The 25,015-nt window shown below is 38.7% G+C and overlaps 1 protein-coding gene across 1 annotated transcript in view; it reads left to right on the top strand.

Moving 5' to 3' along the window:
• The first annotated feature begins 1,164 nt into the window (after positions 1-1,164).
• The window catches only part of LOC106919159 (cadherin-18-like), a 130,254-nt gene continuing 106,403 nt past the window's right edge, over positions 1,165-25,015 (top strand). The window contains exon 1 of the mRNA XM_088001312.1: positions 1,165-1,514. The gene's annotated coding sequence lies outside the window, so the exon portion shown is untranslated. The remainder of the gene's footprint in view (positions 1,515-25,015) is intronic.

Here is a 25,015-nt window from a genome sequence, read left to right as displayed (position 1 = left end):
CACATTTTTCAACGTGCCAAATGCCACAATGATGAGAGAATACCTCAGATTTATTGATTATTGTCTTCAAAACCAGAGTCCTACATACGTTTCCTGTAACTGGATGACTTGGGTCAAACATTCTGGATTTCCTTCCACAAACCTTCCTTCCATAGTTGTTGGACTTCTGGCCCATTCCTCCTGACAGGTTTGTATGCTGTCTGAGTCGCATGCATTTCCAGATCTACTCTTCACACTTAAAACATTGACTTTGTTGTCCTTAAGCCACTTTGTAGCCATTTTGGCTGTATGTTTGGGGATATTGTTCATTTGGAAGACCAATCTATGCCCAAGCATTGACTTCCTGGTTGATGTCTTTAGATGTTGCTTCAATATTTCTACTTTTTGTTTTTTCCTCATGATTCCATTTATGTTATGAAGTGCACCGCAGCCCCACAACATGATGCTGCCACCCCCACACTTCACAGTTGGGTTGACATTTCCTGAGTTTCCAGCGTCACCATTTTTCTCCACACACTCTTCTTGATATCTTGGCTGATTTCTTGTGACTTTCTCATCATGTCAAACCAGAAAGCAGTTTGTTTCAGGTGTTAAAATACATCCACAGGTGAGCCTCCAATTAACTCAGAAGTGCCAGTCAACCTGGTCAGGGCTTCCCCTCACTGTTTAGAGATAATAATCATTCTGTAAGTAACCTTCTGTCATAGAGGTTGTTAATAAAAAATTCTGTCATTATTTCCCTCATTATTGTGGCTTTTAGATAATAGAAACAATTATTGTAATTCCAGCTGACTTTAATCAAGAGAAGTTTGATCTGATTTAACCTCAAAGAAAGAAAAAACAAGTTGCGTTTATTTTAATTAAATGTATGTAAATCTAAGAAACGTTAAACCATTAAAAAGTAAATTTTTCTATTTTTCCTCCTTCAAGGCACGTCCATCTCTCCATTCAGGCTTGTGATGCTCTGCATTCAGTTGGGACACCCTTGGAAGGTGGGCTGTGTGTGTTTAAGGGTGTGAGAAAATAGGAATGGAGGGACAGGAGGGGGGAAGCTAAGGTATCACTTCCTGATCACTATCTTATATAATCACGTGTTAACAGAGAAAGACGGGAGCTGAGGATGAGGGGGAGATAATGGAGAAAGGGAGGTAGGAGAGGAAGAGGATCCGTGTGTTGCAGTTGCGGATTGAGCTGCAAAGCGACCAATGGGGCGCCGTCTGTCGGCCTGAGCCGCCGCAGTATCCGCGCTCTATTGGAGAACGTGCGCACAGCCGGTGCATGCGCTCGCGCAGCCGTTCGCGCGCACACACGCGGATAGGAGAGAAGAGGAGAGCAGAGAGTGGGCTCTCTGCAAGCCGCGCACAGAAGCTTTGCCCCGGTGAGGATGGCAGCGGGCTGACCGAGGCGGGAAACCGGAGGAGGGCGGATAAATACGGAACAAACTCTTTAACTCGTGCTTCGCTTTTCTGCGTTCGGAAGCTGTCGCGTGTGTTGAGGAGGGTGCGCGCGGACAGGTAAGGAGATGAACAAGTTTTTTTTTTTTTTTTGTAGTGTCTGTGCATGGGAGCGATTGGAAGTTGACATTTGCGCCTGTGCGCGCGGCTTTAGACGGGCGTGTGCGTCCCCGCAAATTGGCTTCAGCCGGTCAATTAGATTGGAGTCGGGCTAAATGAAATGAAGTGCGTTTGGCGAGGCGAGTTTTGACTGTGCCAGCGTACAGAACGGCGCGGACTGCGCGCACCAGTCGTTTTTTCCCCTCCTGTAATGAGTGCACACAACGCCTCAGTGGACTTATGAATGATTGACAGGCTGAATAACAGTAAGAGTCTAAGGGGGTGCCCGATCCCCTCCATCAACACCATCTTTAATGTGTGGCCAGACTGGGATTTACGCGCACTGCAGGAAACAGGAGTCCACTCTCAGGGACTGCAGCCTCTGTTTGAAGTGTATCCGACTACAGTCTCCGTCCACTTCCCTCTAGAGGGGGGGGGGGCAAAAAAGAAAGACATCTGTGTTGTGTTTGGATTTCTGTGCAGATGTGCGTGGAAAGATGCGACGTTCATGTTGCGTTGACGGGGTTCGGCTGTGCGCAGGGAGAGCCGTATGGCTGCCAGTTTGCATGGCATCCTTTAAAGGTGCTCACCTCTCATCGTGTTCGGGCTGCAGTGGGTAAAGGAAACGTTATCTGCCTGCTGCTGTCTTAAATCCAACAAATGGAAGTCGGTGTTACTTCTATCACTAGAAAGCAGAAGAAGTGGAGATGGCTTTTCCCTTCTCTTAATTGGGGCCCTGGGGATTTTGGAGCTCTTACTTTCTGGGTATTGCAGTTATTGTCATATTTAGTGTAGAGTAGATATTAACAACTTAATTACCAATAAAGGTAGCATCTATTTACAATGCAAAGTAAATGTTGCAGCATTAAAACCACATACTCAATGTATTTCTGTAGGATTTTTAGTTATATGCTAAAACATATGGAAGCAAAATGATATTTAATTTAAAAAATGTGTGCTGCACATTTATATTCATCTATTCAGAGGCAATAGTCTGGAAGGCTTTTCATACCTGAAGAGATTTTGCTCAAATATCTTTAAAATAGCTTCAGCTCAGTCAAATTGGAGGGATACCTGGTTTGAACTATTTTACTCCAGCTTTGCACATGACAAGTCTCCCTGTCATTTAAAAAAATATTCCCACATTATGTTGCTGCAACCACCTTGGTCACCATGGGAATCTCAGTCTACTTGATTACTGTGTCCAAAGTTAGTATTTTTTTTTTATTTCAAGGGTGATGCAACTTTTTAAAGGTGGTATCATCCTACTTTTAGGATGATTCTCATGGTTTTATTTATCAGACATACTATAAAACAAGAAGTGTTGTCTGAAAGAAAAAGGCCTCACATTGCACACCTCACCGATATGTCAGACATATCATTTCTTACCTTATTTATACATTTCTTTCATAATGTTCCCCAAAACTCGACCATAGATCTTCCAGTAGCACATGAGTTAACAGTTCCAGCTAGCTTGAAGTGAAAACCAGTGTGTGGTCTCTTTCAGAGACGCTATCGCCATCAACACTTTCATGGATGGTGTTGAAGGGAAATGAGGAAACTCACTTAATTCTGAAGAAGCTCAAACAGCCAGTGCTGGAGTTTGAAATGCTCTGGTCAGATGCCCGGTTTAATCTGGCAAGTGCAGCGTTCTGGAATATTAACATACGCAGAATAAATCACACCAGATGTACAAAAATATCAGTGTTTTGAGACTTTGGATGGGATTAGATGAACACCATTACGTTGATATTTTTAGTGGCAATGGCCAGAAAAATATCTGACTTACCATCCATCTGTTCTACCTTCTTAATCCTTTCAGGGTTTCAGGTGTCTATCTCCACCACTAGGCACACTTATGCGTTCACACCTGAAAGAAAAGAAAAATAAGTATTTGCCTCCCTTATAGACTGTCATCTAGTTCATAAAACGTCTTTTAATATCAAAATGAGCAATGAAATTTCAAATTATTTCATCTATCAATGATGCAATCACACCAGTCCTGTTTAGTCTCTTTTAGTTGAACCCCAAGTCATTTGTTTAAACGCGTTACAGAAAAGTGAACTCTAGTCTTCCTAAAAGCCTCGGTCTCGGTTCAGTTGAAGTGAAGTCTGGGACGATTTGAATGCATATGTGGTGCAAGCAGGCCGGAGAGCGCTCCAAAAGCAGGAAGCAGACTACAGCACAGGGCATTATGGGTAACTGCAACCCAAACAAATGTGGTAGTCTGACGCTAGTGGGAGAAATGGCTTGTGGTCTTTTGCCAAAAACGAGGGAACTCTTGCAAATCCTACTGCTAAAGTCTGATGCTACTCAATGTTGTCTACATCTTTGGAGTTTATTTTGTCATTTCATTGGTTCTCGGTGCCAAGCAGTGATGTAAACGACTCAATACCAGGTATCACTTTAACGCAGTGGTTACAGTTTTCATATCACTATAAATTATAAGATATCTCTATTTATTGTTTATTAAGGTTTGATTTCCTGAATAGCAACATTTATTTGATCAGGAGTAGTTAGACTAAAAAAAAACATTTTAATTACATTTAGGGTGTTTCAGTGCTGTGATAAAAAATGTTTGCTGAATCACACCCGCAAAAACCACCGTGGTAATAAGCAGACAGAACAATCATTTACCATTTGGAAGCTGAGATTACCAGTTGCTCTGAGCGTCAGTGACCACCTATAAAAATGATGGAGGACCCCTCGGCGTGCACCGGCCATCAGCTGCCCAGTAGTAATCCGAGATGAACTGCAGATGTTCTGAAATGAAAAACTGGTCCCTCTGACACGGCTTGTACATATAATAGTGCATGTTTGTCTGGCCTTGTGGATGAAAGAGTCTCAGGGTTAATTGGGCCATCATTGGAGCCCAGTGGTTCAGTCGATGCATCGTTTCCTCTAAACACACACCTGAATGCTACAAGTCAAGCTGGCATGTGATGCAGGTATTGTGATAACCCCAATAAAAATAAACTGTTTAAATCACTGTAATCCTCCTTTGACACCAGTGGCAAGTACCCCTGATGTGTTGTCAACCGAAGTGTGAATGCTTGTGTATGCATCAGTCACACTCAAAACACAGCATACATTTTAATGGGGCATGTTGCGCAGCATGGCAGCAATTTGCAGTATTTGCTAATAATCATTTAACACATCAAAAAGTGCAATTTACATCACACATTTGACTTACTGGTGCTGTGCTGTTGATTAAGGAAGCTTCCTTCATATACGGTGAAGGTATGGGGCAGATTTCCACAGGTGTACCACTTGTTTTTACAAAACCTTCCATTTATTGCGCTTACACTTTTAAGCCCCGTTTTAAATGCAGTGTTGCTTCGAGCAGTCATCTGTACATGAGAGTCTAATAAAAGGAACTTCCACTTGTATTTATCCCAAATAAAAATAGAAATGTCGTTGGACATTTTTTCAACAGGAACACTAAAGTCAGGCTTTAGGCACCCCAGAAGCAGCTGCCTTTTCATTCACCATATAAATGTACACATTGGAATTATGAAAATAAATTCACCTAATGGAAACATGCCAATTTCAGAAAACTCGCATTTTTCAATAAAACGTTTTTGCACTAGGAGGAGGTGTTTTTTTTTTTATTTCACAAAAAGCAATGGAAACTTTTCTTTTGCATCTTGTGTCGTCATCAACATCCAAACATTACTACTGCTGGAAAAGACGAAGAAGACGACAGGAAGTAGCAAGAATAAGCAAGCTTATTCAAACCATCATCATACTGATACAGCAGTTTAAAACTCCTTTAAATTATGTGTTAGGAACTGTGGTACTTTTCCTGACCTATAGAGAATAGCTGCGTTACCCTAACTTGTTGCTGCAAATGAAGCTGTTAAATGAAGAGTTTTCTCCCAGACATTTCACCTTTTTGTCTTAGCAGTATTTATAGAATAGACTGACAATATATCAGAGATGACACTGAATTTTCACATTTTAAGAGGCAATTAAAGATGAAGGTCAGGTCTTATTATTCTGGTTTCTGCTTTGAACAGTTAATTCATGTCACATATAGTTTTAAAATGCTACATTCGGAGTAAAAACATAACATTTTGACATTTAAAGTCAGCTTCTTCTACTTTTGGATAGAAGGTCAGATATTCTTAAAAAGAAAGCTATAACTGCAAACTCTGAGCAAGCTTTCTTTACAGAGTACAAACAACCTCAAACAAACAGGCTGCCCCCAGGATTCATGGTCCATGTTAGAATTGGCTCACTCCAGGTGGCTACAGTGAGCCCAGTACAGTTCCAGTCACATCACTCGCAGACTAGACAGGAGGGAGAATAGTGGATTACTATAACAGCACAGCCGCAAGGCTTTTTAAAAGATGAATCACGCCTCCTCCTCCCCCCCTACATTCTCTTCCCATCATGGCAAACAAAACCTGGTAAGTGACTGGCTCGTCCTGCCACTCAGGGCTTTGATTCCTGTGGGAGCTGTGGCTTTGAAAAGGCAAGTGTTGATGAGCCTTGTCAGTGATGCCATCTTTTCTTTAAATCCAGAAGGTGATAAAGGAAAATAATCCCCCTGCTCCAAATGCACCCGTGTCACATGGTGGTGTGGCTTGCAGATATAAATGATGCATAGAATTTTTGGTGTTACATTTCATAGACATGCTTACCCCGACAGGGACGTGTGCTGAGCTCAAACAAACATGAGTGCTCACATCGAGCATCAAACGTGCATTAAACACTGCGTTTCAGATTCCTGGCAGCAGACACAGCTGTTCATTTGAAATTAGTTAAAGAGGAAACAGGCAGCGAGGAGCGAGAACAGCTCGCAGCGGGGAAAACAGAGCACCACCTAGTGAAAATTAGATTATCCCTGAATGGGTTTTGTTTTGATATTCCTATTGATGTGGGTAAAAATTACTGGTTAGTGCTGCTTTTTCATTTTACACACTCCTTGTTCAGATTTGGCTCTGATGTTTTAATTTGCTGTCTAGTAACTACTGTCAATATATAAACCTTTAATCTAAACAAAATGAGTCCATACCATAATAAAACCAACAAAAGAGAACAACCAACCATCACAGAACGTCTCCCAGGATATCTTGTGTTGCCATTTGGTAGAGGTGACGGAGCGCTAACTACTAGGTTATTTGACTCATTCAAATTTACTCATCTAGTTCTTCAATGACTGACATTTGACTTGGTGATGTCCGTCCTGGGAGTCTGAGGAGGATTCCCAATGCTTCCTGAAAAGCCACTTGCAGTTTCTTCATTACAGCTTTAGTACAGTTGCACCACAAGTGAGCCGTATAAAGAGAATTACAATAGGCTCGAAAATCGAGCACTTCAACATCGGCGCTGCCAACATATTAGCTTGCATATAGAGCTGGCAGAGCTGTCTCTTTGTATCGACATCACAGAGATCACTTCCTAGAATATGGCTTAAATATTTCACTTTACTCACCACATCTGCATGTATTGAATCGTTTACAAGAAGCGTAAACGTCGTACGCCCAGACTTACAATCATGTCATTCAACAGATAAATCATAAAAGAAAACGGGAGACAAAACTCCACCTGGTCTGACTCCATTAGATGCAGAGAAAGATTGATTATCAGAAATGTAAATTCTAGTTAAATATGCAAGATGCCCCCTACTTTGTAGTTTAACAGCTTATAAATGTGACAATAAGAACTGTGTATTTCTTCTTTTTTAGGTGTGACTGCATAGTACAGCAATCACAGCCCCACAAACACAAATACTAGTCTTGAAAAATATTATCATATGTGTGCATAAAGAGGTGTGAAAGAACTAAAACTCTTATCGTGACAAGACATTTATCAAGACAAATGATAAACGATGTGCTCAGCCCTGCTTTTCTAATTACTAGAGCTTCTAAAAAATAAAAAAAAAATAAAAAACATCTACTGCCATTAATAGTTTGTCAGTGAATATCTACATATTCACTGATATTTCTTGATAGTACAGCTGCTGTTTTAAAGTCCAATTTTTTATATATACATATATATATATAGGTTTTGTCACATGACTTGTCTCTGTATTTACTTCATATAAGTTTCTTTAGTTATGTTAGTAATGATATCAGCTGCTGTTGGACATTATTTGAAGATTCCTGTTCATAAACACCAGAGTATCAGGATCTTTGCGATTATGGGCATTATTCATTTAAATGTTTGCACTGATGGTCTCTCTTTGTGCACAATGAAAAAAGCACAAAACTCTATAAAACAAGAGTTTTATTCTGTAAATCCACACTAGGTTTGCTCAAAACACAGAATCTGCTTTTCCACCAACTTGAAACTTTACCACAACAAAAACCCAACAGGAGACCGGTTCCACTTGCATACGAAGTTTGACAGCACAATACAATCTGATGAACCTCACCAATGATATCAGGAAGTCATTATTGAGAAAGTGTTGACTTTTAGCTGGAAATCAATGTTTTTGTCATATTCTCATCTCGATGTTGGAGTTTTACAGTAGGACACAGAGCAGTATGCATCACCCTGACATTATTGCACTATTGGTTTCTTCAGTATGGGTGAAAGTAACATTAGAATGATTCATCTCCTACTCTCTCTGGCAGTGACGAATGACCAACAAAGCATTTCCTTTAAGAGCTCTCAGCACTGTAAAAGGAAGTTTGATTGTGGGCAAGCATCTACAGTGGGCTGCTGCATTATGGTGTTTATGCTTTTCATCTCAAGAGCTCGCGATAAATGAAAACCCTCTCCTGCACGGACTTCAAGGAAACCAAAAAACAACAGCTTTAGAGGTTTCTTGATGCTCAATAATTCACTATATCAGTGTTTTTCAACCTTTTTTGAGCCAAGGTACATTGTTTTAAGTGAAAAAATCACGAGGCTTACCACCAACCAAAAATGTAAACAAAGATACTCTGTCGCCGCCTATATTACATATATAGTCATTCTTATCAAAGTGTCTTGAATAGGAATCAAATAAACCCAAAAATTTATTTTTATCATATTTTACATTTCTTATCCTAATAACTTTCTTGTCCTAATAACTGCTGGATATATTAAGGACGCAGTTCTCCGTCTCCAAATCCGGTTTTGTTCACGCCGAGTTTACGTGCAGTGGCTTTATTTCCCTCCTGTGCTGCCAGATCGATACTCCTCAACTTAGAAGCTGCATCATATGAGTTTGAAAACATTTCTCTGTCGTGCTTGCTGCTAGCAGTGCTTGTTCCAAATGAAAATTAGCGACTTCCAATGATTCACTTCCTGCTAAAGAGCCCCCTGGTGGTTGAAGAAAAATCCACAGAAAAGCCACATGTTCAAAGTGTAGGAAAAAAGTAGCAGCTTATAGTCCGGAAAATATGGTAGAAATTGGATCATTTCCACGGCAGACCTGACGATCACTCACGGTACACTAGTGCGCCGCGGCACAGTGGTTGAAAAACACTGCACTAGATCACCTTCCAGGGATTTTTTCATTGGTAAATGTTAAACATTTTAGACTTGAGAACTCAAAATGCGATTCAAGCAGTCGAGTATCATGAAATGAAGTTTGCTATTGTGTTCCAGTAGTATAGTGTTTGATCATAACCAGTTACAGGTAGACCATTTCAAATCATATTGTAGTACTGTCAAATGCAGGTGATCATTACAAGTCTGTCTGTATCAGGTTATTGATTTTGCTCTATTTTCTTATCTTAGGTATTCATGTTGCCATGGTGGAAAGAATCTACTTGTATATGTTGTGGTAACTGTGCCTCAGTGGGTGTCTTGCCATAAAATAGTTGTTTGTTTGATTCCTTCTTACCCTTTGGCAAGACACTTCACCACAAGCTGCCTGCTGATCATCTGATTGGTGGATGAATGTGTGAGATTGTGTATTAATGAGTGAAATGGGTGAATGTGACAATAGGTAGAGCCGAGCATAAAATCAGTAACAATGTACATTTCAAAAGATCAATATCAACAGAAAATAAGTGTGATCGAATATTCAATAATTTCACTGAAGTCTGATCCAGAACTGCACACAGTGGGAACTGGTTTGGCACAAAAACAAAAGCAGAAAAAATAAATGCGCTCATGACCAAAACCCAGATGAGGTGGAAGATGACTGCTGGACGGCAAACCGCTCCCGATAGTGTGTTAAGTAGTGTTGTGTTTGGGTAGTTCAGCTTCCCAAGATGTATATTCTTAGTAATAGATGGTCTTTAAAAAAAAAAACATGAATAGGCACATTTTCTGTGAATATTTACACATTTTGTTCCAGAGAAAATCCAAACGAATAGGTACATCTTTGTATACTTAGCCACGAATAGATGCTGTTTTAAATATTTCAAGTGGAATAAATGTGGCGATCCTCACCAGAAATGGCAGTTTCTTCATCATAGAAAAATAGTTTATTCACAGGACTGTGCATTTTAAACTACAAGAAAAATGAAAGCTTGACTTCCTGCCAGTGTAGTTCTTTTAAATCTGAGAGGTTCTTAGTTTTAGAAGCACTTATGCCAGAAGATGCTTCAGCACCAACTTGAGGTGTCGTGTTGGGTTTGGCTTTGACCATGTGGCATCAGGAAAGCATTGCTCATCTGTATTTGAGTCAAAGTAAAATAAGATGAAAAAAAACTTATTTTCACCTAGAGATTTAAAAAGTTTGAATAGCTTGATATATTGTAAAAAACATATTTTCCGGTTTGATGGATATGAGCTTATTCCCTCTGCATTTTTGTTCCGTTTTTTAGGCCTGAGAATGACTTTGCAGAATATGAAAACAGAGCCATTTGATTGCCAATATGCTGCATGAATAGTTAATGCTCTATTAGAGGGTTTGGATTTCCATCTCCCATTCGTGAGTGTTTGCTCAGAGACGTTGCCTTTTTTAAATAGCTGTAAAGGATGAACTGTCATTATGTAATCGCTGTGCGTTTGTGTCTGGCATCCTGGGGGCTGCCTCAAAGTGCTTCATTTTTGTTCTCTGCTTTATAGCGTCGGGTTGATGGGTAATGCCTTTTGGTCTCACTCTGGGTGCCTCACCCTTTTTTTCTTTTTTTTATGGAAGAGCTGTGTTCTAGTCACCTGGGTGCGTCTCGTATCACGCTTACCCCCCGCCAGATTTACATTTTAAGCTTCAGGCATTTCATTTACACATTTGTAGTCAGCAAATCACAGAATGGGGCGGTAGATATTCAGCAGTTTGCTGGAGGAGAGCTCAGCAGATAGGAGTGGAAGCATGCTGATGGGCATTATTGGAGTGAACATAAAATGACAAGGATTGAATAAAACAGTGCAAAACATGTGTTTTCACACATCCTCCACTGTGGAACAGCAGCAGAGTGGCTTTTTAATTTACATTCCCTGCATATATTACTGTATAGAGTCTATTTTAGAAGCTGTGTAGAGTCCTGACAGGGTGGAAGGGGGGGAGTCGTGTCAGGTAGTTGTCAGAGTCGCAGTGCAAAGAGAAAGCCAAATGCGTGGCACTGATAAAACATTAGTGTGCTGCACGCCTGCCAGGCCGGCTCACCCTTCACGATGCATCGCTGGGATGTTAATTGGACCATGCCAGTGCCTCATAAGAAAGAGGAGGAGGTGAGGAGGTGATGGACATGGCATCCATAGTGATTTGCAGATTTGTGGTGGATGAGAGGCGAGCCGTGGGGGGCTGTCCGCTCCAGTTAAGACGGCCATCGGAATTTCAATGCAACTTGAATACTTGCAGCAAAGAATATATTCAGTGCTGAAGCTGTTGTTTTCCAGAATGCACTGGAATTTAGATCCATTTCCAACTCACTAGCTAGAAGGATTATGTAGATGTATGCGTCATAGACAGTAAGAAAAATAAATATCAAGTTTTGACAGCAGTTTTAACACAAACTTGTTATTTTATGTGATCGGCCATTAAAAAGTAACACATCCTGTTGAACTGGAATAAACTGGTTTTTAAAAATATTTCTTGAAAATAATATCTACACTCATGCTGCTTTTGAAGTAACCCAATTCGGAAATATACTGCAGTTTTGCATAATTTCTAACATGCTAGGTGTGCAGGAAAGCTAACACTTCATTCTGAAAACACAATCCTTAATTCGAAAGGTCATGCTGATGGAATCATTTTCTTCACACCCATTTTACAAAGAAGGAACTACATGTGAAAAGCTAGTAGCGATAGATCCCCAAAGTCTGGCAGGTGTAATTGCAGAGAAAGTACATTTACAGGCCATGCAGTGCTCATAGCAAACACATGGCAGAAGTTTAACCACTTTACCTAAACAATATGCCAACACAGGAGAACCTACTCTGCAAGAGCACCCTCCAAATCTTGAGTGAAACATGTCCTCCTTCCCATTTCAATTCATCAACTGTAAACCCGCCTTCTCCTATCACCGTTACTGGTGTATGACACAGTAATATTTAAAAAAAACAAGCAAATATTAGCTGATTAAGTCAGCTAATAATTGTCCAGCCATTTTGAGGCAGTTGTAGAGCTTATATATATAAAACAATATGGTTAACTTACGTTACACTAAAGTAATGTCTCAATACAGCAGTGCAAATTTCCACAACCTTGATGCCAATCCAAACAATCACAGTTCAGAATTGAAGTGCATCAAAAGTGAAAGTTGTGCAAGGCTGGTAGAAACAAACCCCACGACATCTGGAGCTGTAAATGGCAGCAAAGCACCGTTCTATTGTACACTTATTTACCTGAATACAAATATATTGAACACTGATCAGGTTTTTGTTTCAATATTTTTTTAAAGCAATGCATCATTTTCATTTCTGATTTATTCATCTCTTTTCTGTCACATAAAATCCTACTAAAATACACTGAAGTTTGTCAGGTGTTACTCAAATTAATATTCAAGTTGTAAGTTATGTCATTGTAGCTTTACATATTAATAACTTTTTACACCACAATAATTCACATTGTTTCATCCATAGTGTAAAACAACAATACAATTTAATGCATTGCTATTGCTGCTCACGCTCCATAAAGATGTGCAGTACATAATCAGATTTCATTGGAACAGCTTCCAAAATTGTGACTGCACCATTCACTTTGCAACATCTGCCCACTTCCTCACCCCAAGGGCTTTACTGTACTCGGTAGCTGCTGCCAGGCTGTCAGATCATGTTCCAAAGTGTCAAATTGCTCTCTGTGTATCAGAATGAATCTCAGAAAGCAATTAGAGGGAAACAAGTCAACAGCCTCGTGCCGGCAGCCAGATTCTAAACTCACTCTAAAATCATTTTCAATGTTAAAATGGTTTTATGTAATACGTTTCTCCCTAGTGTCAGAAAATGTTTCACTTAAATGAAAAATGTGAGAAATAATGTAAACATAACTATCTAATCTACAATCAGAAAAATAATTTAGATGTACTTTGAATTTATTGAAAAATCTGTAGGCTGTTGACATTTCATTCTTCACCCAAGGTCATGTACGGACTGAAAATCTTCCATATTTCCAAGTTTAAAGCTTTTCTTTTAAATGATCAAACTGATGAAATCAGTGTTAACAGTTTCGTCAGTACTTATCTATAATGTAGATAGGTCAGTGTGAGATCTTGTTTCACTGTATTAGAGCTCATGATCTAACAAATTTAGATTTATTTAGTCAAAGAACAGAAATACAGATACCACAATGCAGTGAAGCACTAATGAATTAACTGATTTTTTATTTACCTCTGAATATTTATTACCATGTCCAATGCTTGAAAAATCACTTTTTTTTCTCTTAAATTGATATCCAGTCAAAAATATATTTGATTTTTGCTGCCAGTGTACTTAATTAGAGATGCATCTATTTGCATTTATTAAGAGTGTTGAATTGGGTATGATGCAAATTTGCGATATTGGGCATATTTGATTAAAAACAACATTCCAGACAGAACCAGATTATTTTATTGATGCTTCTGTTCTCTCCCACACAAGTGTTTGAAATATAACACACTTTGTTATGTACAATGTGTCCAGTTGTTGGGGTTTCCAGACTCTTTGTGCATTAAGAAAATAGTGTATTAGTGAGTGTTTTAAAAGTAGTTATTTATTCATGTTTAAATATTAAGCACATATTTATTATCTTAACCAGTCATTTAATTCAGTGTTGGACACTTAAAACCTGTGCACAGACTTACCAATTTCTGCTATTGTACTAAAATTATGTGATTGCTATTTAATATTAATATTACTCATTAGCATTCCATTATAGCCTAATGTGGAAAAAACACTGCAGTCTGAAATCTAGAGATAACCTTGGGAATATTCCTCACATGTCTATGCTTACATATATAAGATGCACATTTGTTTTACACTGAGCTGACGAAATGTGCAATATCAAAAATGCAAAGGACATTTGGAATGCAATAACTTTTGTCTAATGTATTCTAAGTGACTTGCTGCAGTAGATGTCTACGCCTGGTGCAGATTAGTGTCCAGAATGCTGAAGGTCACGAAACGCGTTAAGAGCACAAATGAGTCGATTGTTCATTCAACAAAGAGCTTGACTTTGGTGTGTACCAGTCACTTCTCTCCTCTGCCAGTTGTGGATAAATTAGTTGCTTGCCATTTCTTTCTATCCCTTTGCAGGCTTTTTGAAAGGTTGTTATAAAGATTTAAAAACAGGTTAAGATTTGGTCACTTAGGAAAAAGTGAAGAAATTGACATTCAGTTCAGTGCAATTCAAAAGTGCTTAATTTGTCCTAAAATCAAAATTAAATGTTATTGTAACTCATATCATTCAATTATCTTCAACGTGTTATTGTGGATGGAGATGTTGGAAGGATTTCCGACAGCAATTAGTTTTGCAACAAATCTACAAAATGGCACTGACTGAAGAAAGTAGGATGCTAACAGCTCAGTCCACGGACACAGACAATATTTCGCAATAGCATGTATTGGATAACATCAATCGGTGGCAAGCACTGATAATCCACTTCGTCTGTTTTTGGTGCTCTTCATTAAATTTCTGTCTGGCCAGAAATCGGGTAGAGATGTTGGAGTAGGGGATATGATTCTTGCCCATTATGACCAATTGAACAGATGGTTTGAACCTCTTCCTCTCTCTGTTTCAACTCCACTGGGATTTTGTGTTCTAGTTCAGGTATTATTTGAGCTTTTGAGATGCTAATCAGCTGCTCCCAGTTGTAAAACGATACATTGAATGCAGAGAGTAATTGTTCAAACAGTGTCAAACAAAAGACAAAGTCTACAAAAAGAACAATTCAGATCTAAGGGCTACCCCAACATGCTGCCACCATGAGCAACTCTAGAAACAGATAATGAATAGAAGTAAAATATACTTCAATCAGACTCCAAGTAACAGTACAAGAAGATGCAAGAAAATACTCAAAAACTCAGAATAATAAAACCTGGAGTGAAGGAGAAAGCAATGCAACTGTTTGAATTTCCGCTTTTAAACACTTTCAAAATTGGATTAAAAGGATTGAAAGAAATTTATCAACACAACCCCCCAGCTAGACTCTCCTTTCACATGCAGCTTCGTCTCTGTTGTCTGTCTCACCAGCTTCTTCTTTATTTGGACGATGAGGCATATTTGTCTGTTGCTGCTCCTAACAACCCCCCACACACACTTACACGAGTTGCTGTGGGCCGTTGAAAAGCAACGCAGCAAGCATCTGTGAAACCCCCAGATCTCTCACACTTCATCCACTCATGTGGGAACCTACCTGGCAGGGAGAAGGAAAGCTTATCTGTGTATGAAATGCGAATAGCCGCGGCCCCACTTCGTGGATGAGAGCACAGATGCGTTTTCCTCATTGTAAAACCCACCTGCTCCGTGTGTTTTAGCATTTGTTGAAAGTGTGAATTCTGCCAAACCCCAGTGGCCTCAACCTGAATTTAGACTTCTCAAACAGGAGGAGAAGCCCAGTGCTGGAGGAGGTATGAATATATTACCATCCTGAATCCACCTTGTGTCTTTGTCTTTTGTTCTGTTTGGCAAGGGACGACATTAATCCCAAGAGCTCGACATTCAGTCAAGCAGTTCTGAAATCTGTAATTTGCTGATTAGTGGATTGATGGAAAACTTGCCAAACAGTGTAACTGTGATTAATCAGTCAGCCATTCATGTGTTTAATTGCTGCTGCTTGAATATGATGATGTTGCTCTTTCCAGGTTGATTTCATTATGAGAGGAATTCAAAAGTTGATATGCGGGTTGTTCTTTGTAAACAAATGAAGGTTATCAGAAACCGAATAGTTGGTCTATCAACACTGGACATCTGGGGTGTAATAATACAGTGTACGGTGAGGAGTTACTGACCACAACCATGCATGAACACCTGAGATTTCTGACTACTTGAAACAAAGTTTATAACTGTCTATTTTAATAGTTCAAACACCAAATATGCAGTGGAAACGGTCTTACCAGCACCACTGTTCACTGCTCCATCAGAGCATCAGCCACAGAGAATCAACTGGATTCCCTGCAGTAGAATCTCTACCAGACCAATCAGTGAACAGGAGAAGCTGTGAATGTTGACGTCGATTTTACAATTATAATTTGTCGGTGATTCTGATATCGGCAGCGGAGGAAGTGAACAAAGCCGTTCAGTTCATGCTGGTCTCACTTATAAATATTAGTGATTGGGTGAAATTTAAAACTTTTATCAGAGTCCATCCTACAGCAAATCGTTTCTCAGTAGCCGAGGACCCGGGCCTCTGGACGAAGCAAAGCGTAGATCAAGGGGCTGGATTTTACCAGGCTAGATGGAACCAATTTCACAAATGATCTGTTATTAAACACCTCAATTCTATAACATTATATTTACTGGCAGGTGCATAACACTGATTGTCTCCTTATGGTAGCTGTTAGTAGATGGGATAGAAGAGTAAAATTTCACAAAACCAGACCACAAAACTATTGTAGCCATATGCAAAGTAGAGTAACTTCTTTTGATGGTATTCTGCAAAAGTTGGATGATGTTGAAGTTTAAAATGAAAATGTCTCCTGGCTGCTTGCCTGCCGTTGACAAACCAACGTGTTTATTTTTATGTTTAGATAAAAATGAAATAGATTTAAACAACCTCTATTGTTTAAATTGCCCACAATTCTCAGTTAATTCTCAGGATGTCCCATTAATTTCCTATAAAATGATTCCAAAACGCAACAGATTGAGGTTCCATAGGAAGCATCCAGCATTCAGATGATAAATGTAGATTCTCTGTTGAATGCAACAAAACAATTTGTAAACTAAATTAATTGGCATATTTCCTTGCAAAAAAAAAAAAAACTGCATACATTTTCATTTTTACAAGTCCAGGTCTGTGGTCCCCAACATTTTCTTGATTAATGTGCTGTAATGTTTCAAGGATACAGTCTGTCCTCCACCGGCGCCTCGCCATCTGCAGCTTTTTTATACGTTTGTGTGGGAGGGAGGAACGAACATTTTGTGAGTTCATGAGTTTTCACAGTGTGTTACAGGCGTGTATGAAGTAATTTACTGGAAAATTGTAATGAAATTAACTATCAACAACGATTTAAGTATTTGCTCTTTTTCCATTTTAACATCAGATATGAAATAAAAATCAAAGAGTAATGACAGCGATCAGCTCTGGTATCATTTCTTTAAGCTTAAAAAACGATCGTCAGCAAAGTGACGCTCTGCTCATTCAGACTTTCAAAGTGGATTAATCCTCCGTGTAACGAGTCGCTGCTGTTACACCTACACGAATGTGACTGTGCTTTTGCTTTTGTACGACCATCATTTGCTATTTCTGTTCCACATTACATCAGTAAAGCAGTTTAGACCATTTAGGTCATTTGTATTACAAAAATAGCAGCAATAACAGTGTACACCTAGACAGAGAGCAAGGCCGTCTCTAGAAAACAGAGCAGCTGAAGTGGCTGCAATTCTTGCCAAACTATGTATAGTTTTTACAGTTAAAACCAGAATTTTACATACACTGAATAAAAAGACACATACACTTTTTTTCTCACTTTCTGAGGTTAAATCAGAGAAAACGTCTCTTGTTAGTTAGAATTACCAGATAAATGCCATAAATGTAGTAGGAATATATATGTTTTGCAACTTTCTTTGAGTTTAGAAGTTTACATATTGTGTCAGCATCAGGGATAATAACTGACACTTTACATGTTAGTATGTCTGGGGATTATTTACAAATCAATGGATCGTTATTCTGCTCAGAGGAAAGTGATGCTGCCGAGCACAACACCCTGTTTAATACAGAGAAATAAAGACTGTTTAATCCTCCTGTTTGGTTTATGAAGCCATTCTTTCCGAGAGTCAAGAGAAAAGCAATTGTTGTACTCTTTAAATATTTGGCTGTTTCATTTTTGTAATGCTAAGCAGCAGTTAACTTTGCACGTGATTTTAGATGTTTTATCTTAGGGTTTTAGATTTTGTCTATTTGTTTTCAGAATGATGAAACTATCATTTTTCTTGAAGCCTACTTTTCAATAAACATCACATAAAGGAGAATTAGATATTTGTTTTCTCTTAGAAGCAGGAAAATCATCTGTTTCATACATTTCCATATAGCAGTAGTCTAACTTCTTGAATGGTTTTATGTATATTTTAGTGCCATCTGCATAGCAACTGAATATGAAGTAAAAAGAATTGGTCCGAACAAAGGGCCTGGTGGAACTCCATGACTGTTTCGAACTGTAGAAGGGAAAATAATTAGATGAATATGAAATCTATCAGGGTATGTGTTTGGTTTGTGTATAGACGTTTAAAGGAGTAGTCTCTTAATTTCCCAGTAGCTTCAGTTCTCTGTTGTGCTCTGAACCTGAAGGAAGCGTGGAAACAACATAATTTCAACGACGTTCAAGATTCTCATTTTAAATCAAATTCAAATTCAGCTTCTTTCTACATCCTTGAATCACATCAAGAAGACAGCGACTGCTGCTGAATAATTACCCAAGGCTGTCCATCGCATTGAATTGTGAGAAGCGTTTTGTTTTCGTCTGACAAAAGCCTGATTCATTAGATCATCAGCGTTCTGACTGACAACTGCAATACTCCGCTGGCTCGAAGACTTGCGTTCAGGCATATGTCAATGCTGTCTACTGCTGATGGACCCTCATCTAAATGTTTTGTGGCACCTCTGCACTTAGCGTGGAGAGTGATGACGGTGATGAGAGCTGAAAAACTGTGATTTGTTGTTTCTTTTTTGTGCTGTGGCCAGCAGATGGGTGCTGTCTGCTCCATCCCAGCGCTCCTGCTGTATGATGAGAGCTCAAGAATCCAGCCATTAAACACACAACAGATGGGATATTTTCCATCTTCTACCCAGTTCTCATTAGGCAGCCAAACAACATATAGTGGGGGTTGAGGAGTACAGGCATGTTTTCTAATTAAACACGAAGGGAGAAAAAGAGACGGTAACAAAAACGCATTCCCTGATATAAATAAGTTTTTTTTTTTTTTAGCTTGGCATGTAGAACACAAGGAGATGAAAACATCAAAGGCTCCAGTTATGCCAAGCTTTGTTTTGCTGGTTCATGTGAGGAAGTTTTTGGTTTGAGGTAATCATAACCGAGTATTAGGACAGATGGTATTTGGGGAGTAGTGTAGCGGAAGGACGAGTTACTGTTGACTTTAGGAAGGATGGTGGGAGGGGGTGACGGGGATGCTGTGGGAGTCATTACTGGAGGAGGTTTAATTACCTTCAAGGCTATTCTGAGTGTTGGAACAAGAGCTTTATATATTGTAATTCACTACAGGGGTTGAAAAAAGACTGAAATTCAAACGTTTTTCATTTATATTTCTGTATATGTGCAGCTGGAACCAGTTATTTACATACTTTGTTAAAACAACAGGGAGGCATCTTTCTAACCGTCTGACATTAAATCAGACTGAGAGTTCTTAGTCAAAAATGTACCTAAAGTTTCTCAATATTTGGTAGAACTGCTCTATAATCTGTCTGACTCGGGTGTTTTGATATCCGTCGTCACAGCTTAGAGACGTCATTTCTCCAAAGAGAACCGGTGTAATTAGGTCAGGTGTGTAAGCCACGTCGCTCACAAAGATCTGCCCACAAATTAACTATTGACCCTTTGCAACTACGTCACTTCATCATGCAAGGTGCCATGATGGACGCCAGAAGTGAGGGAAAGGAGGATTGCATGGAGCTGCTGAGATTGTTTACCCACATCGTTTTTGCCAGCATGGCCATGGCTTCTACTTGTTAAAGTCGAGCTAATTGCTCTGTGGAAGCACCACACATAGTTGGGGCTCTTGGTCAGCAGTATTTACAAAAGTCTAGATTCTCACCAGTTTGCTAAGCTACGTGTTGGTGGGGCATTTTCTCCATGATTACTAATTATTAGACAGGTACCTTCTTCATAATTCAATATTAATTGCATCTTACTAATCATACTTATAAAATATATGAATGTTAATCATCCTGCCTTGTAAAAAGTGTTTGCTGTGAATAGATAATGTCTGCCAGCCCTTATGATTGACAGCTGCCATCCATCTCTGTTCCTCCTCATCAAAAGGTTTACTTTAAATTACAAGTTTGGTTTGCATCATTGTCTGTTTGTGCAGCCAACCATGCAGCAGGCATGACCTCTCTTACAGTGAAATCAACTGAATAGAAGTGATATTAGGCTACCAACCGTCTGTTTTTGGCAAGGAGTGGATCGTTTTCTGAATGCATGACGTCACGTGAAAACTGTCACTAAGGAAATTCTTAGTCTTATTTGATGTTAACGAGAAAAAACGATTTTTTTATTGTATATCGTGTCTCATAACTTTTTAAAATGGTTTTCTTTCACTGTTCACACAACTACCTTTGATGATAGTTTTTTTTTTTTTTTATCAACAGCCACACTTTATTTTAATTATTTTATATGTACCCTGAAATATAATTCTGCTTCACCTTCCTAATATTAGGCAGGAGAGGGTCTCAGATCCTCAGATCTGACAAGAAGACAGGCCTTGGGCCGTGATATGCATAGAGCCAGCTCATGATTATTAGATGATCTTCAAGTAATTTTGTGCCCACCATCCTGTGCCTCTATAATATGATCAAGATTCCAGCCTTGCAGGTGTTGGAAAGTGAGCTTAAGTTACCCTGATGGGAGAAATCTTTAAGTACTTTTACATCAAATTGGGGAACTATGGAAGCGATGTTAGGTATTTGGAAAAGCTCGATGAAGTCACGGAGATGTGGGAAATGAAGCACTTCCAGTATATCAGACTGAAATTCTTTGTTTTGATCGGAAGTTTCATCTGACAAAACTAATTTTAAGTTATTGGTTTCACAATAGTGTTTAATAAGTGCAGTTTCTGCTGAATGCTCCTCACATCTATTCGATTGTGGTCCAATTTTAGGTATAATAAGACATTATGGAGCAGGATTGTGTTATGGTGATATTCAGAGACTAAAACTTTGGTGTCTTCATACTTTTTTCCACATTTTTACACATTAAAACCACAAACTCAAATGTAATGTATTAGTTTAAACAGAATAACCCAAAAGTGAAACGATTAGCTGTTCTACTCGGGTGAATAATGTGGAGGTAATCCAGCTGACGCCGCCATTTTTGACAACTTTTTCTGTTCCTGCATTCACAAAACCTTTTATTGGTTTCTTCAAAAGTGAAGGAACCATTTTGCATCCAGTAGCTCAATCTTTGTCTGAAGACGAAACTTTTTCACTGAGGGGATTCAACTTGTCCATGTAGGCAACTGCAAATTTCTTTTGAGCATAACTCTGTCGATTTTTGAGTGGGTGGGTGTTTCTCGGTTGAAAAGCCTGGCCTCTCACAGAAAACCAGACGATTTAAATGAATTCTATCAATTCTGCCAGGATGGAAAGTTGGATATGCAGCCAGGGTTATAAGAGAAGATTGGTGATGGCTACACAAAGTGTGAGGATGAGTTGCAACACGATTAGAAACATTTCACTAAATATAAAGGGAGGTGTAAATATATAAATGTGTATATATTACATTTCAGCCTGTATGTCTATTTCCAACCCTGCTGGAACCCACTGTAAAATAAAGCACACTAATATTTCTATTTGAAAATGGAGTTCTTGCTTAGAGAAACCACTAAAGTTGTTCAGAAAATAAAAGTAAAACCTCAGAAAACTTAGAAGTACAAAAAAAGTTATCCTCTTCAAATTGGCAGGGGGGCTATAGATGGAGAAAACCCACCCAGGCACGACTCCAAGCTTCTTGCACAGAACCCCCCTCTGACAATCCACCGCTGAAGCCCCCTGCTGTGACCCAGCCATGCTAACCATGAGTCAAACGAGGTGCTGCGTTCTCTATACAGACACATTTCTGTAATGTAATTCGTCATTATTGAAGCGATGCCTGTGGCGTCAATCCTACATGTCTGTATTATACCCTATATATCTGCATTTCTGGCCTTGAGTACTTCAGTACAGAAAAGAACTTCAAAGCTTGTCAAATTCAGAAAAACACATTTAAAGTCGAACACATTCTGGAATTTTATGACTTTTTCAATCTGCTAAAGACAAAAGAAATCAGCATCAACCAGGCCTCTGAGAAGGAAGTTTTAATTTTCAGCCTCCACTAAATAACTTTTTGCTAACGTGTAATTAAACCACAGCTGGTAATTTGACATGTGTTCATTTAAAGACCCTAATCTGCGTTAATACGCCGATGAATGTAATTTAGGACTGTGGACGAGACATTATAATGTCCTGTTTGTTGCCCACAGCTGGCGGTGCTTTACATTCCAGCGTGTCGGTCAGGCTGTGTGTTTATTTGCATATAGAGTGGGGAAATGAGATCTGATCACAAGTGGTCACTTGAGACGGATGCAGACACATTCTAATGGCAAGTGTGAACTGACATAGTTAGAGCCGTCCGCTGCCTGGTCTGATGACCCGCGGCGCATCTCAATGCCAGGTGTGAACGGAGCTTCCACAGTTCAGGCAAGTGAGATTTTCTACAATGGCGTGCTAATGCTTTTGTAATGCAAAAACATTTCTTTTTAAATTGAGTAAAACAATTGGTATTTGTAATGTGAATTTGTTTTAAAAACAAAACCGTGTTTGGCATTGGCATATGGAAGAGGATTAGTCACTGACAAAAATAACTCTGACTTTAATCTCTGAATTTTGACTTTTCTCAGAATTTTGAAACGATTTGATTAATCATGAGGTATCAGTTGTGCAAAATGAGTAGTTGATTAACCATTAACTAGACTATATGGAGTCAAAAAAGTTCATTTGCTGAAAGAACAACATGCCCAAAGCAGTAATTTAGCCAAAACTGCACAAAGTTATATAGAGTTTGCATTTAAAAAAAAAAACTTTGTATGGAAGTCTGTTCTACTCAGAACTCCTCAAGTGTCAGTTTTATCTTAACTTGGTTCAAATTCTGTAGAAACAAAATCTCCTACTAAGCAACTTCTGCTATCCAATTATTAATTGGTTAATCATAAAGAATAATCAACAGATCAGCCCCATTCTGTATTTGTATTATCCAATGATTAACTGCACGCAAAATGTTATTTGGAAAAGGAAATGAATTGGATTGTTTAATGTCTTTGTAATATTGCATAAAAAAGGCTTTTGTGGTCAAATGAAAAAAATCAGCAAATTGTCCCAATTTCTTTATCCGATTAATTGATTGATCCTCAGAATTATCGATACAACAATCTTTAGCTAGTTAGTATATTTGATGGCATTTGGTTGCACCTGATTTTCTATATTAAATTTTTAATGAAGAGATAAAAAAAATGTTACAGATTTTTATTTAAAACTTTTTAAACTTTAAAAATCTTGCTGAAAATCAAATAATTTCCCTTCCACTGTATTTGAGTTGGCTTCAAAATTCCTGAAGTTTTGTTTCTTCAAGACGGTGCATCTACCAGACCAGGAGCTTTAACTGCTCACCTGGTTTATTAGAATAACTTACCTGCTTGGATCTCTCGTCTTATTTCAGTGAGATGACATTGTGGAAGTATTGTACTCTGGTTGGCTGAACCTCTAAACTGCTGGCACCGCTCTCCAAACTATGTGTCTCTTTCAGTTTTGCGGAGCCTCCAGGGTGTGTTGCACAGTTAGAGGATTGTCCCGCTTGTGAAGCTGATCACACTAATCTGCTTTCTTTCACCTACAGAGCTAGGTCAAAGCATCCACAAGTCTGCCGGCGGGAAGCGCCTATTTATAGAGCCGTTTCCGATCAATCAAACATATTTCCACAGTTATGGTAAAAGACGACGGTGTCATTTGTCAGAGAATCGCAAGATCTGCCATTTTGCTGCATTTAATTCCAGGTGGAGAGGAATGGGAAAACTGGAGCGGTTTATATTTTAGCACTGAACGAACAAACGGCAAACTGCTACGTATAATCAAGGAAATTGAGGAAAATTAAAAAGAATTAAATGAATGTAACACCAGAAACTAATTTAGTTCATAAAGCCTCATGTTCATTGGCTTTTCACCCAACAAGCCATTTTATTTGCCAAGTTGTATGTAATATCTTTTATTTGATCTATGTTCAGCACTTCGGTCAGTCCTGCTGGAAATGTCTTTGGGAAAAAAGACATTGATATAAAATAAATGATATGAATGTTTAAGTCTGTTTACAAACTGTTAAATAATTTGATCACTTATTTCAGTGCAGATGGCCTGACTGGTTTATGTTTGTTCAAATAATACATAAACTCACTTTTTTATGTAATGTTGAAAAAATAAAACTGATTTCAAAATGACAACAAGTGATGCACAAACTTTATACACGTGAAAGATTTCTTCACCTTTAAATGCACAAAAAACACATTTAGAGATGCGGCAACTTAACTGACAAAACAGCGGTTTCATTTGCACATTTACAAGCTAAAGAGGATCAAAGTAAAGTCAAAATACACAGAAAATGTAAAAAAATTCAAAAGAATTAACATAATAGAAGAGCAGTGTCTATGTTAAGAACAGCAGCGGCTCTTTAAACGTCCCCAGAGACATGAAAACATTCGGCTTTAGTATGATCAAGGTTTCAGAATCAGAAGACAGTCCTCTGACGAAATATACTCCAGATGCATATCTTTTCCTATTAAAACTAACAGCGACCTTCATCTCTCATGCCTCTGTCCAGGGATTCAATGTCTGAAGCTTTTACAAGCAGCTGAATTCAGACATTCAGGGATGACAGACTAATCTGACACTGAACATCTTGTGACAGTTCTGGACTTTTTGTCATCATCATGTAGGGAAATCTTCTCCCTCTGAATCAGTCTGATGAGGCTCGTAACACTTGGGGTTCCTTTAAAACGCCTGTAAACAACAGTAAAAAGGTTCTTTAATCCCCTCCAAGCATGTTGTAAACTTGCATATTTTTCATTTGTGTCCATATTTTAACTCCAAACTTAACCTTTTTATTCAGCCTGTAGAGTCTTTTGGACTTGAAGTTTAAATTGGGACGATTTGGGACATATGAATATGTCCATAAGTCAAAAACAATGTTCATGCAAAAACAGTTACGTACTTGGAAATGCAGCAAAATTTGAGGCGATTAAA

This window comes from Poecilia mexicana, unplaced genomic scaffold, assembly GCF_051168715.1.
Source record: "Poecilia mexicana isolate PSO_F unplaced genomic scaffold, ASM5116871v1 scaffold_20, whole genome shotgun sequence".
NCBI lineage: Eukaryota > Metazoa > Chordata > Actinopteri > Cyprinodontiformes > Poeciliidae > Poecilia > Poecilia mexicana.
The sequence above is the reverse complement of the archived record's forward strand: the minus strand, read 5'-3'. Positions and strand labels throughout refer to the sequence as shown.